A 14447-nucleotide genomic window follows, 5' to 3' on the forward strand; every position below is an offset into this window, starting at 1 on the left:
AAGCAGGTTTACAGAAGACAATGGAGCAATAAGTGCAGAAAAGTCTCAAGAAAAAAAAAAAAAACCCAACACCCATTATCCTGTGGCCACCATGTGATTAGAAAGCCGGAGGATGCTGGATTCTTACAGTAAATACCCCTCTCTGTAAGTTTATCTGGCATTGTCTGCCACACTGCCCATGAGTGAAACTGTGTGCAGAGATCTCTGAGAGCTTGTGGAAAAACTCCAAATAAGCAGGAGGAATATCTGTTCTTCTATAACATGGGTCATTCTTGAAAAGTGCTTCCCTGCTTCTCCTGGGTGTAAATAGGAATGTAAATAGTAAATATTCAAAGTCGTTCCCAAGAATGAGTTGCCCTCCTGACTGTTTACAGCCTGAACGCATGTGACCTTGCCCTTGTGGCTCTATACAGCTTGGACTAAAGTGAACCTTGCTGATGTGACTTTGCCTAATATTCAGAAAACCCACAGAGAAAAGTTGTCTGGTTTCCTGAATAAAGATGAGTATTGCATAAGAGTCTCTGCCTCATGTTTCGACTCCAAGCTCCAAGGTCCATGCCTACAATTAGAGTGGTAACAATTAGGACAGAAAAAAAATTCAACAAAATTATTCTTAATGATATTCTAGTATACTCATAGATCAATTCCTAGCTGAAGAGCCATCTTCCAGCAGCTGATGGAAACAGATACATGGGGCCACAGTCAAACATTAAGGAGAAAGAGAGCTCAAATTGGAGGCTGTCTCTTGAAGCTCCAGGAGCCACACGAAGAGAGGGAGAAAAAAAATTGTAGGAGCCAGAGGGTCAAGGACACCAGAAGAAAATGGTCCACAGAATCAACTAAGCAGGGTTCACGGGGGCTCACAGAGACTGAATCGAGCTGCCTGGGTCTTCACTAGGTCCTCTGTATAATGTTATAGCTTGGTGATCTTGTGGGGCTCCTAAGAGTGGGAGGGGGTGTGTGTGACTCTTTTGCCTGATCTTAGGATGTTTTTCCTCCCATTGGCTTGCCCTAACCAGCCCTGATATGAGGGTTTGTGCCTAGTATTATTGTACTTTGTTATGCCACATTTGGTTGATATTTCTGGGAGGCCTGTTCTTTTCTGAAGGGAAATGAAGGAGTGGATCTAGGGGAGAGGGAAGGTGGAGAGGGAACTGGGAGGAGTGCAGTGAGAGAAAACTACAGTTGGGATGTATTTATGAGAGAAGGATAAATTTTAAAAAGTAAAGCATAAAAAAAGACTTATAGAAAGAACTCATTGCATAAATTATCCAATGATAAAATTATAGAAACCTCACTAAATTATTCCAATTGTAAATGAAGGGGAGAAATGTATTTGACTAACAAACCTATTGTTCACATTCCCTAGATTCTGGGATTTCTTACCTGACACCAAAACCAGCTCAAGTACGAATTTAGAAAATAAGATCTTAATTAATTCAACTTCATTATAGAAATCTTCTTTTCAGTTTTCCAGCCAACTGGGTGTTTGCAAATAAATTATTTTAAAAATACAATAGGCCAACAAGGTACCTCAGTAGGTTAAGTGTTTGCTACCAAGCCCGATACCTAATTTGACCCTCCGAGCACACATGGTGGGAGAAAACTGACTCCTACAACATATGCTCCGACCTCCACATGCTATGGCATGTGTGCCTGCACAAATGTTCACACACATATGCGCGCACACACGTGCGCGCACACACACACACACACACACACACACACACACACTAAATAAACATTTCAAAAGATTTAAGTGTACTAGATTTTTTTAAACAATAATGACTCATATTTAGGTCTAGGAATATAGCAGAATCATTAGGGGAAAGAAAGAAAGAAAATAATGTTCCAACACAAAATCCACAGCCTTCCCATGTTACCTTTCATCCCTTAAGAGCCGGTCTTTGCCTGCAGCCCCAATAGCCTGATAGTCACAGTGCTGTCTGTCTTTGTCACATGTATGTCCGTCATCTGCTCTGTGAGACATGGTCCTTCATCAGACAAAAACCCTCCCCCTTTTGCTCACAATTGCTAATCCCTTCTCCTCTTCACTCAGACAGAGGTCCAGCCCTTCTTATGGGAAGAGCTGCTGCTCAGGCTCTGGAGAAGGTATTTAGGAGAATTTCTGAATAGTGTAAAGGACAAGGAAGTGATTCCAGTATTGTTCTGGGCTAAATGCCTTTATCGTTAGCTAATCTGCTTAAATGCTAACCTGAAGAAAACGATGCTGGGAGTGGGCAGTCTTTAAAGGGTGATTGGTGCATGTGTAATTACTTCCTCTGACTCAGGGAAGTATCATAGTTCAGCAGGCTCAGAAATCTCACCGAACAGAAAAGACTCCCAACCCTAGCGCTGGCCTATGTCCTATGTATGCCCTAAGCAACTGCTGGGGAGAAGAAGGAGGAATGGGGACAGCAGGGAGTCGCACAGAGCACTCCAGGGTACAGCACGCGCTCACCCAGGCTGAAGTGGGCTTTTAGTAATGTAGATGGATGTGTTGTGGGGACCTTCCAGAGAAGAGAGAGCATCACTTGGACACAGGTTCAAGCCAATAGAAAGTCTTATTAGTTACTCAGTGACAATACTGCGTGTTTGGGGTCCCAGTGCCATCCCAAGACTTTCTTCAGGTGAGCTTTTAAGCACAGAACCTGTAGAGGGCACGGAAGTCCTTATGCCCACAGACAAGCACTTTGGGAAACCAGGGATGTTCGACACCTTTTCTCTTCAAAAGAGATGTGTAGGCTTAGATTCCTCAAAACCTACTTTAATAAGGTTCTTAAATGTTTCAGCCTCCCTTCTAGCCCATCAACCAAACGTAGGAGAGCTAGATGGTCAGTGGGACAAGGAGGATGTAGACCTCTTTAGAAGTAGTTCTTTGGGGCAATTCCAAACGCAAATCAGTAATGGCAGTCAAGTCCAAACACCAAACACACAACTCAATCCCTGAGGCTCTGCCAAATTGGTACTAATCTGCCAACGTGGCAAGAAGTAGTGAGAATACTATGAGAAGCTCTCTGACACGTTTCTCTCAGTGGAGTCACAACGCAGATCAGTGAAGCCCAGCAAAGCGTTGCAAGACTTACCAATGCAAGAGTGTTCCCTCATTGTCTGTGGCATTATATTTAAATTCTTTCTAAACACCACAAGACCCTCTCAAGTGTCTGTGTCAGCAAAACATCCCATTTCCTCTCACAAGACAGCTTTCAGAAAAACACCACATGTCTGTTCTCAACAAAATAGCCTCTCGTAAGACAGTTTCCAGAAAACCACCACATGACACAACTGAATCTCCCAAGAAACTAGAAATATCCACTTCAGAGATATATTTTCTCTTTTCACCTACAGTGCTGGAAGTAGATGTGGTCAATAGCCTAATGACCTCTGCACTGTCTGCATGGCTAGGGGTTCCCCAGATGTACAAACAGGACCAGAAGTGGTTAATAGCAAGGGTAACCACAGACCATACCAGATCCCCCAGGCCTATAAGGCAACACACATTTATGTATGTATGTATGTATGTATGTATGTATGTATGTATGTATGTATGTATACATACACACACATATATACATATATTCACATATACATAAATCCATTTTCATGGAAGAAGTGATACATTCTCTAAAAAAGAGTTTTAATGTAGTTATGTCTTAATTGTAATTGTCCATACAGGATTGTGTACGCCAGAAACAGTTTTCCAACTTGCTTTGTATTTAAACATGCCTAAAATAGACAAGCTAGTGCCAAACTCCAGAGTTTGAACCCACACTGGCTACTGAATCATGTTAAACTGGACTTCCTTCTTGATTCATACAGATCATTACTCTGCTGGGCATGTGGTTTACAGGCACATACATACAAACATACATACATACATACATACATACATACATACATACATACATACATACATACATACAAACATCAACAACAAAAAATACCCTGGGTTGGCACACCTCAGTTAGCAAGAATAGTTAGCCAGAAACAGAACTACCGAAGCCAAAAAACAAAGTTAGTACATTTAGGGAGTTTCCCAGAACAATAGTCTTTGATGGATTAGGTCCTTGTTCTTGTTTTTGGCTGGTGGTTCTGCCTACATGCTGGGTTCCATGGCCTGAGTAGTCCTTCCATCATGCCATCTGTTGTGTCTAGTTATGAGGAAGGGGTGCTGTTACAGCCGTTTGAGTTACTCACTTTCCTTGTCAGTGACCCCCTTACCCACAATCCTGTAAGTAATCCAATAATCTTATTATTCCACCAACCTAGCCACTAGAATTGTTTATTTGGACTCTTGCCAGTGCCTCATCTGGGGAACAGAGGCATTTATTTAGTCACCTCTCCCCAAAGAGTCACACGGCAGCTGGAGCCCATGTGAATGAGATCAGTGCCTTTAAGAAGAAAGAACCTTCAAGAAGGGAGTCCTTCGGTGCTTCCACTATGAAAGGCACAGAAGATAGCCATTCACGAACTGGACGGTGGCCCTTCCCCAAACCTCAAGTCTGTCAGTGCCCTGCAGCAGAACTCCACATCCTCCAAAACTATGAGAAGTCAATTTGTGCTGTTTATGAGCGATTTTGGTCTAGTGTACTTTGTTAAGTTGGCCTGAGCACACTGTAACAAATGTTGGGGCGAGGTTCAGTTATTCTCTCTATAAGTATTTGTAGAGCACTGCCACCTGCCAGAAAACATACTGGCACCGAGGACATGGGAAGAAATGGGCTCAGGTCTAATCGTGGGACCTCATTGCTGAAGCTGAAGCCTGCACAACTACAGTCTGGTGGTGTAAAGGAGTCCAGTGTTGCAGTGTTCTAAGTGGACTGAAGATGAAAGGAAACAGGCAACAAGCTACCTGGGGGAATTCACTACACACGGCAGGGTGGACACAGATTCTGAACTGACAAATCCGGAGTTGGCTGCCTGTGCCAGGAGAAAGCCCAGCCCTAGGAAATGCAATGTTCCCTTGGTAAATTCAAGGAGAAGGGATCTCTCGAAGGGTGAAAAACTCTAACAGATCAAGTCTTATCAGAGGGATTGGGGACTGCATTAGCTTTACAAGGTAATTAGGAAGTGAGAGTTTTATGAACATGAAACTTTAATGGAATATACCATTATGTTAGAAGTATCATAGCAGCAGCTGTGACAATCACATTGGAGAAAATAAAACTGGGACAGGAAACATAGCACAAAATCACAAATAAAAAAAAATACCAAGGACAAGTATAGTTTTTAAACAAAATCTCAATTGTTCAATTTTACCAATGAAGACTTGAGAGCCAGATGCTAGGTTAAAACCCTGTTAGCTAAGAGGCAGACAAAGCACCCAGTTGACCTTCCTCTTCAGACAGTATCCCAGCAGTAACGCCCCCTCTCCCAGCATCTCAAAATACCTCCTTCAAACAAAAGGCCCCTCCCTTCTACTGCCTGTGCATCTCTCTATCCTTCTGACTCCTCCCACTCGCTGTGGTTTTTTTTCTTCATAATCCTATGTTCACTTCCTGTCAACTGCTTAATTGCTCTGCCTCTTGACCTATCATTGACTTTATCTAATCCTGTTTACAATATTAAAGCAGAAACTCTTGGACTAAAGGTGTCTGCTAAGGCTGAGCCACAACCACAACCAAAAACAGATTTCTCCAGTAATTAACACAATCTCCAGGTTCACACTATGATTAAATATCCTGCAACGGACAGAGAACCAAGGCAGAGTCAGTGTCTCAGTTAGGGTTTCTATTGCCATGAAGAGAGACTATGACCTCAACAATTTTTATAAAGGAAAGCATTTCATTGGGGCTGTAAGAGGTTTAGTCTATTACCATCATGGCGAGAAGCATGGCAGTGTGCATGCAGACCTGTTGCTGGAGAAGGAGTTGAGAGTTCTACATGGGGATCAGCTGGCAATAGGAAGAGAGAGTAACGCTGGGTGTAGCTGGAGCTTCTGTAAACTTAAAGTCCACCCCCAGTAACACACTTCCTCCAATAAGGCCACACCTACTCCAACAAGGACATACAAGCAATCATGTCATGCCCTATGAGTCTATGGGAGTCATTTTCATTCAATACACTACATTTTACTCCCTGGCTTCCATAGAATTTAGCCATATCATCTAGCACAACTTCAAAAGTCCTCATAGTCTATAACAGTGTCAGCCATTTTAAAGGTACAAAGTCTCTTCTGAGACTCATGGAGATCTCTTAACTGAACCCCCCTGTAAAATCAAATAAACAATAGATGACATAGTTCCAACATACAATGGCACAAGATCGAAATTATTATTCTAAAAGGGAGGAAAGAGAACATAGTGAGAAAATACTGGACCAAATTAAATCCAAGAACCATCTGGGCAAACTCTAAACTCTGCACCTCATGTATGATGTCAAAATGATTTTTAGATCTGCAACTCCTTTCTGCTTTGTTGACTGCAACACACTTCATCCTCTTGGGCTGTTTTTACTCCCTGTTACCAGCTTTCCTTGACAGGTATCCCACTGCTCTCTCATCTCTAGCATCTGAGGGTCTCCATAGCAACCTGGCTTCACCTTCATACCTTCCCACAATGGCCTCTCTAGGCCTCCATGAAAGGACACCCCACACACATTCCTGGCCCCAGAGACTTTCCTTAGTCAAGGAGAGAGATTCCATAACTCCTTTCTTGTATCCCTGACTCTAAAGCCAGGATTGTGTGGCCAAAGCAGCCAGGTTCTGCTCCTTGCTGGGCCTGAAACATGGCCCACTTGTTCAAATACATTTTCACCAGATTTCCGGTTTTGATGGTTTCCTTCACTGCCTAACTGGGCTGTCCTGAAACTTACTCTGTAGACCAGGCAGGAAGATAGACTGGCATACTGAGCCTAGCTCGAGCTTCTGTAACCTCAAAGCCTCCACGACACGCTTTCTTCAATAAGGACACATCTACTCCAAACAGAACACACCTCAAACATCTCATTTAAGTCCATGTCTTTATTCCTTTCTGAAAACGCTTTATGGAATATTTTGAGCTCTTAAAGGCCAACTTAGTTAAATAAATACTTATATTTATTTTCTTTAAAAGATTTTTACATTTTTAATCTGTGACATAGGCACAGCACTTAGTGTAGGCATGATGATTTTCTTTTCCGGAAAAGGGCACATACTTACTAGCTTGTCTTTTTCATGGCTCCCTCTGCCGGGATGGGGGGAGTGAATGACGTTGGATGGGAAGGAGGATCTGGAAGGAATTGTGAAGAGAAAATGTGAACAAAATGTATTACATGAAAAAAATGTATTTAGGCATGTTTAATATAATCTGATTAAGTCACTCCTAGAGCAGGCTCAGTTTGTTTATTTGAATGATACCCGTGGAGGGTTTGTGTAAATGCATATCTTATAAATTTAGTCAGTTGTTTACGTATTTAGAAAACCATGTCCTAGTGTCTGACCCCAGGCACACAAGAGCAAAGGTTCTACTAGAATTGCAGCAGTGTAGCGGTAGGTGTCATCCCAGGTCAGGACACACTGTGTGGCTTTGCTGCTTTCCAGTTACTCCATTAATAGCTACTGGGAATGGAAAAAGCACATGACCCAAAATGATGATTTCATCAAGTCCTCTGAGCTACTGTACTCTTACTACTTAGAGACAACTTGACTTCAGCCACCCTAAGCAGAGTCAACCATATAAAGGGATCGGCCATCGTATGCAGTAAAACTCCCGGAAATCCTGTTCTGCACATAACAGAATATCATTGAAAGTCCTAAAATTAAGCAGTGTCTGTTCAATGTCTATATTTTAGGCATAGGGTTGGGAGTGGAGAGAGGCCTAGGTAATGTGTTTTATTTCAGGTGGTATGTATGCATTGTTAAGAAGGAAAGAAAAAGGCTACATAATAAAATAGTGTTTTAACATTTCCAGAAAAATCACTTCTATATGAATTTTATATAACCTCAATCATCAGAGGTCCACATCTGTGATAGTATCCCCATTCAGCCCTTCACCCATGCATGAAGTCCTTCACTCATGCATGCAGTTCTTCACCCGTGCAATTAGTCTTTCACCCATGCATGCAGTCTTTAATTCATACATTCAGTCCTCCACCCATGCATTCAGTATTTAACCCATGCATTTTGTCCACAAGCAACTCAGTATTAACAGTGGTTAGAAGCATCAGGCTTCACTTGTAGAATATTTTCTGTCATGTAGAGAATATTGATTTATATGCATATATGACATGACAGAAGACCTGAGTTGAGACAAAGAAGTCTAAATAAAGGGTGGCAGTAGGTGGCAACAGGAGGAAGAAAGACAAATATCGATTGAAGTTTTCTTTTATGCAGTCTAGAGGAAAGAAACCTACAGGAATGAAGGAGGAGGGATGAAGGGCAGTAGCGGTGAACAAGAACAAGATAAAGAAATTCTTGTATTTAAAAGGTCACATTAGACACATTATTTTACACTACAACAACAACAACAACAATAAAACAAAGAGCATCAGGTTCTGGTGTCAGGCCCTCTTAATTTATATCTTAGCCTGACAATGACTAATGACTCCTTTGGAGAGTTAAAATACCTTCCTATCCCTCTTCTGATCCACAGATTGGGGATAATCATAGTATCTATTCCACAGATACTGTAATGATTAAGGTTCATGGTCTGTGCTGACACCTGAAGTCATGTTGACGGCCATGGGCTGTGCTGCCTTCTGAAGTCCCATTGATGTCTCTGGTCTGTGTTGCTGCTAGAGGCCATGCTGATGTCTATGGCCTGTGCTGTCACAAAGGGCCATGTTGGTGTCTGTGATCTGTGATGCAGCTTTGGGCTGTGCTGATGTCCATGGACTGTGCTGCTGCCAAGTCCCTGCTGTCCCCTGAAACCATGTGCGGGAAGACTATGATCCATACTGCTGCTGACTGTGAAGGGCAAAAACTTCCTTCACGGTGGCATCACCCACTGCTGACTCATGGTTGAGAATGAGAGACATAGAAGGCTTCTGTCACAATCTCTGTCCCCCACCCACATCCCACCCCCTTAAAAGGAAAGAGTCTAGACAGGAAGCCATTGAAGAGAACTCTCTAAAAATTGTGATAAGGATCCTCAACTGTCACTCATCATAATTGATAGCTTCGGGTGGGCAAGCAGGTGGGGATGGGGATGAGGGAGGACTCAGTTTTCTTTAAGAGAATGGTCACTAGGAGTTTGGCCATGTTCCAGTGAGGATATGGGCAACACATATTGGACTTGACTTTCTTCTTCTTCTTCTTCTTCTTCTTCTTCTTCTTCTTCTTCTTCTTCTTCTTCCTTCTTCTTCTTCTTCTTCTTCTTCTTCTTCTTCTTCTTCTTCTTCTTCTTCTTCTTCTTCTTCTTCCTCTTCCTCTTCTTCTTCTCCTCCTTCTCCTCCTCCTCCTTCTCCTCTTCCTCCCCCTCTTCCTCCTCCTTCTCCTTGGAAAGAACACAAGGATGGGGGCTGGACCTGGAAACTCTAGGACAGGAATGTCATATGGGCACATAGTGTGAAATTCCCAAACAATTAACAAAAATATTATGTTGGAAAAACTAAAAACAGAGAAAAATTAATACAAATGATAAATAAGTTTTCATAGATAAATGCTTGACATGTCTTGATTTCATGTATACTTATTAAGTAATATTTATGTCTGCAGCAATCCAGGGATCAAAAAGCACAAAGCTATTTATTAATTTGAAAATATAATGAAAAGATAAAACCTGTAAACAAAGCATTGTGACAGCCAGATGGCCACTGTTTCATAGAAACTATAAATGACAAGTAATAAATTATATGATAAGAAGACAACCTTCACTTCATGTGGAAATGACAGAAGGACTTTAGAAGAGTCATGGGAGGTTAATGGAAGCTCAAATCCAGATCAAATATTTCATCTAGAAGGAAATATTCCTGCTCCAACATTCAACATTTGGAAAGGACAGTGAGCCCAGACTCTGGGATACCCTGATTACTAAATTCAAAAGCTGAACATTGCTTGCTTCCAATGAGGAGCTATTAAAGAAGAAGACAGAGAGAGGGATATATATATAAAATGAAAGGAATTTTAAAGATAAGATGTAAAGAAGACCATACTTGCTGTATGCCTTTTGAAAGCTCTGAGATCCTGTTATAAAAATAGGATGACAAAAGAGAGATAAGCAAGAGAGCTCAGTAAATCATCCCACACTCACTATCCAATTCTCAACTGAGATCGCAATCTACTGGGGGAGAGGGAGGTGTTCTGTTATCCACTTCTTCCCCTGGGGTGTCCTGACACTTCTGCAGACCAGCCGGTAAGGACAAATTGGAGTCTGCAACAGGTGGGTCAATAGGATCCCTGCATAGAATGAATGCTGTGGGAGAAGGCCTTCTCAAAGGATTTTAGTGTTACAGCTCTCTTAGATATTATTCAATGAAGCAGCTCTTTTAGACCAGGTTCGATGAAACAGCTTTTGTGCATTTTCTGCATATACTTTATTCAGGCTTAATCAAAGGATATGTAAATATATATAATATATATGTTGTAAATTATATTAAATAAAACAGTATTTTACCCACTCTAGGTCCAGCACCTCAGTACCCCAAGATATCTGCTAGGTATCTTGCCTGAAATTCATATCCCAACTCCGTGGCGACCCCTCTGCCACCACACACTCTCTCAAACTCAATTCTCCACAAGAAAGAACACAGAACATATAACCTTTGACCTAATTGATAAGATATAATTCCCCACCTAAGCATACAAAGCTCTATACGCATCCATTCCTTAAGAACATTCATAACAACCTGCAAATACACAGAGCGGAATCTTAACGTCAGCCTCCATGTTCTCTCTGCCATGGCTTTTCCTGTCCCTCCTGTCTCTTCCTCTTTTCCCTTCCAGTCTCCTCCCCGTCCCTCAAACTTTTCTCCTGCCCATCCTTCCTTCTTGTCCAATGACAGGCCTCATTCTATCTTGTACCTGCCTCACCTGTGACATCATCCCACATATATACCTTGGAGAGTAGGGAAGGGTTATTCTTTTTAAATTCAATTTTGTTTTTTACTTATTCACTTAGTATCCCACCCACTGTCACCCTCCTCGTCACCCCACAATCCTTTCCGCATCCCCCTTCTCTTCTCTTCTGAAAGGGTTGGGTTCCCCTTAGGTATCCCCCCACCTTGGTACTTCAAGCCTCGATGAGGATAGACACATCCTCTCCCATTGAGGCCAGATAAGGCAGCCCAGCTAGAAGGACATACCCTATGTAGAGACAACAGCTCTGGGGATAGCCTCTGTTCCAGTTGTTCAGGACCCACATGAAGACCAGGCTGCACATCTGCTACGTATGTGCAGAGAGGCTTAGGTCCAGCCCAAGTCTGTTCTTTGGTTGGTGGTTTAGACTGAGAGCCCCCAGGGTTCAGGTCAGTTGACTCTCTTGGTGGGAAGAGGTTATTCTTAGGGTGATATTTCATTGGCTGAGGTTTAAGGTTCTGCAGATACCTCATTTGCACATAGACACCTTCCAGGAAGTGGAACCTGTAATTTTGCCCAAAATTACTTGATATTCCTCAGGTAGAAGATGAGGGGTCTGACTCCTCAGATCAGATAGATAAGATGAAGCTCCACTAAGAAAAGGGAGTCCTAACACATGAAACTCAAGAAGGATGACCAAAATGTGAATGCTTCACTCCTTCTTTAAAAGGGAAGCAAGAATACCCTTGGCAGGGAATAGGGAGGCAAAGTTTAGAACAGAGGCAGAAGGAACGGCCATTCAGAGCCTGCCCCACATGTGGCCCATACATATACAGTCACCAAACTAGATAAGATGGATGAAGCAAAGAAGTGTAGGCCGACAGGAACCGGATGTAGATCGCTCCTGAGAGACACAGCCAGAATACAGCAAATACATAGCCGAATCCCAGCAGCAAACCACTGAACTGAGAATGGGACCCCTGTTGAAGGAATCAGAGAAAGGACTGGAAGAACTTGAAGGGGCTCAAGACCCCATATGAACAGCAATGCCAACCAACCAGAGCTTCCAGGGACTAAGCCACTACCCAAAGACTATACATGGACTGACCCTGGGTTCCAACCTCATAGGTAGCAATGAATAGCCTAGTAAGAGCACCAGTGGAAGGGGAAGCCCAAGAAGTCCTGCCAAGACCGAACCCCCAGTGAACGTGATTGTTGGGGGAGGGTGGTAATGGGGGGAGGATGGGGAAGGGAAGCCCATATAAAAGGGAAGGGGGAGGGGTTAGGAGGATGTTGGCCTGGAAACCGGGAAGAGGAATAACAATCGAAATGTAAATAAGAAATACTCAAGTTAATAAAGATAAAAAACAAAAACAAAAACAAAAACAGACTCACTTCAAGCCTTACAACACTCTCATAGAAGGGGGAGAGGGCACAGGATGGAGGTTTATGAATGGGAAACTGGGAAAGGGGATAATTCTTGAAATGTAAATAAAAAATATCCAATTAAAAAAAAACATGAAAAAAAAAGAAAAGAAAAGGGAGTCCTCCATTTTGCACTGAGCTCATGAAAGCTGTCCAGACATGACGGACTACAACCTTAGTAACAAGGTACAACAGAGTTAGGGAAAAGACATGGAGAGATTTTTCTGGTAGTCGGAAAATGTTTCTTCCTTGGTTAGATTAGTTGCTGGAAAATAAATTATGACAGGAGTAAGGGTGTCTAGCTTAGTGGTAGCTGCCTCATTAGTGCCACAGAAATGGAAGTGAGAGATGATGCTAAGAAATAGGTTGGCATGGAAATAAAGGAAACAAAGGAAAAGAATAAACAATTACAATTCTCTATTACTTCTTCCCAAGGGTTATTATAGAATAACATAAAAAATATAATTTTCACTTTTTTTTTTGAAACAGGATTTTACTGTGTAGCCCTAGCTGGTCTGGAATCTCCATGTATACTAAGGTGGCCTTGAACTTAGAGTTATGCCTGCCTCTGCCTTCCACCCAATCTCACCTCTTAATGGTATTTTATATGTCCTATTTAAAAACTCCACTCTAAGCATAAGTACTCCATCTTCCAGTTTGAATGATTTGATTTTTTCTTCCTCTGTTTGATTATTTTACTCCCTAAAGATTTTTTTACTGAAGTAGATGAAAGCACAGTGAAATTTGATCGCCTGCACTCAAACTCGCTTTCCCCCTCAGAAAAAAATAATCTTTAGGGTCCAAATGGAAGAAGAGGAAATGATGAGATTGGAAGAGGGAGGAGCCAAGCCTAAAATGGAAAGAATTTTTAAATAGGACAAGTCAAATACCACTAGGAAGTGAGAGAGCTTGGGAAGGAGAGATAGGCATAGCTCTGAATGAAAGACCAACTTGGTCTACATAGTGATTCCAGTCCACATAGTGAGACCCTACTCCTACGTAAATACATAAAAGATGGGTGGATGGATGGATGGATGGATAGATGGATGGATGGATGGATAGATGATAGATGGTTGGATGGATGAATAGATAGATAGATAGATAGATAGACAGACAGACAGACAGACAGATAGTAAAATAGGGTTAGTTCTCGAAAATGCTGCAAGACTACTAAGTAAGAAAGAGAAGTAAGTAGAGAACCTAACAGCTATTGTGTATCTGCTATGGGCTATGGGGTTGTGCTTGCTGATTAGTCATACCATGAGGACAAGAACAGTCTGCCACACTCAGATAATGTATATCCCAGAAGGAAAAGTGTTACTGAAACAGAAGATATCCCCAAGAAACAGACCTTTCAGATTAAACCCATGTGGTTAAGAACAGAATAGCCTGGCAAAACCCTCAAGTCTACATATGCAAAGCACTGGAGTAGAGCAAGGCTTGGTGTGCTCTAACAAGGTAGGTTGTGCAGTATAAAGGATGTGCTACAGTACCCACATTTCCAGCTTTGAATAAATCAGCTTAGTGAGTTTACAGGAAGCCAAAGGAAAAGGATAACTGCAAGTCACAGAAAGATGGCAGAATATCGTCAAAGTAGGAACATAAACCATGCAGCAAAAATCAGCTAGGGAAGTCTGCTCTAAAGCCAGCAGCTGGCATGCCCAACAGGAAGAGTCTCCAGGCAGAGAGGAGTGTCCCGTGGGGTGATCTTCCAAGTGAAAGTAACAAATAACAACAGGTAGAGATCACATCCTCTAACGGGGTGCTCACAGCATCCAGTAGAAAACCACAGCCGGACTTCCCGTGAGCTCTGTCTCCATGGCTGAGCCTCCAAAGTCTAAGTGTCCTATGAGTGAACTCCCCACTTCTCCTACATGCTGCAAACACCTTTTGATTTTTAAATCTTTCAATTCTATCCGTGGGCGTGTTGGCCTGCTTGTCTAAGTATTCACCGTACGTGTGCAGTGCCTGTGGAGGTCAGAAATGGGCTCCATAGCCTTTGGAAACGGAGTTAAAGTTGTTGGTGAGCTTTCTGGTATTTTTGGTATTAAGGGTAGGAATTAAACTGGGACCTCTGCAAGTCCAGCAA

The 14447-nt window shown here is 42.3% G+C and overlaps 1 protein-coding gene; it reads left to right on the forward strand.

Annotated features, from left to right (window-relative positions):
- The window catches only part of Erich1 (glutamate-rich 1), a gene marked incomplete at its 5' end in the record, with an annotated part of 52793804 nt that overhangs the window by 3157216 nt on the left and 49622141 nt on the right, over positions 1–14447 (forward strand).

The sequence above is a fragment of the Rattus norvegicus genome, chromosome 16 (assembly GCF_021556685.1).
Source record: "Rattus norvegicus strain SHRSP/BbbUtx chromosome 16, alternate assembly SHRSP_T2T, whole genome shotgun sequence".
NCBI lineage: Eukaryota > Metazoa > Chordata > Mammalia > Rodentia > Muridae > Rattus > Rattus norvegicus.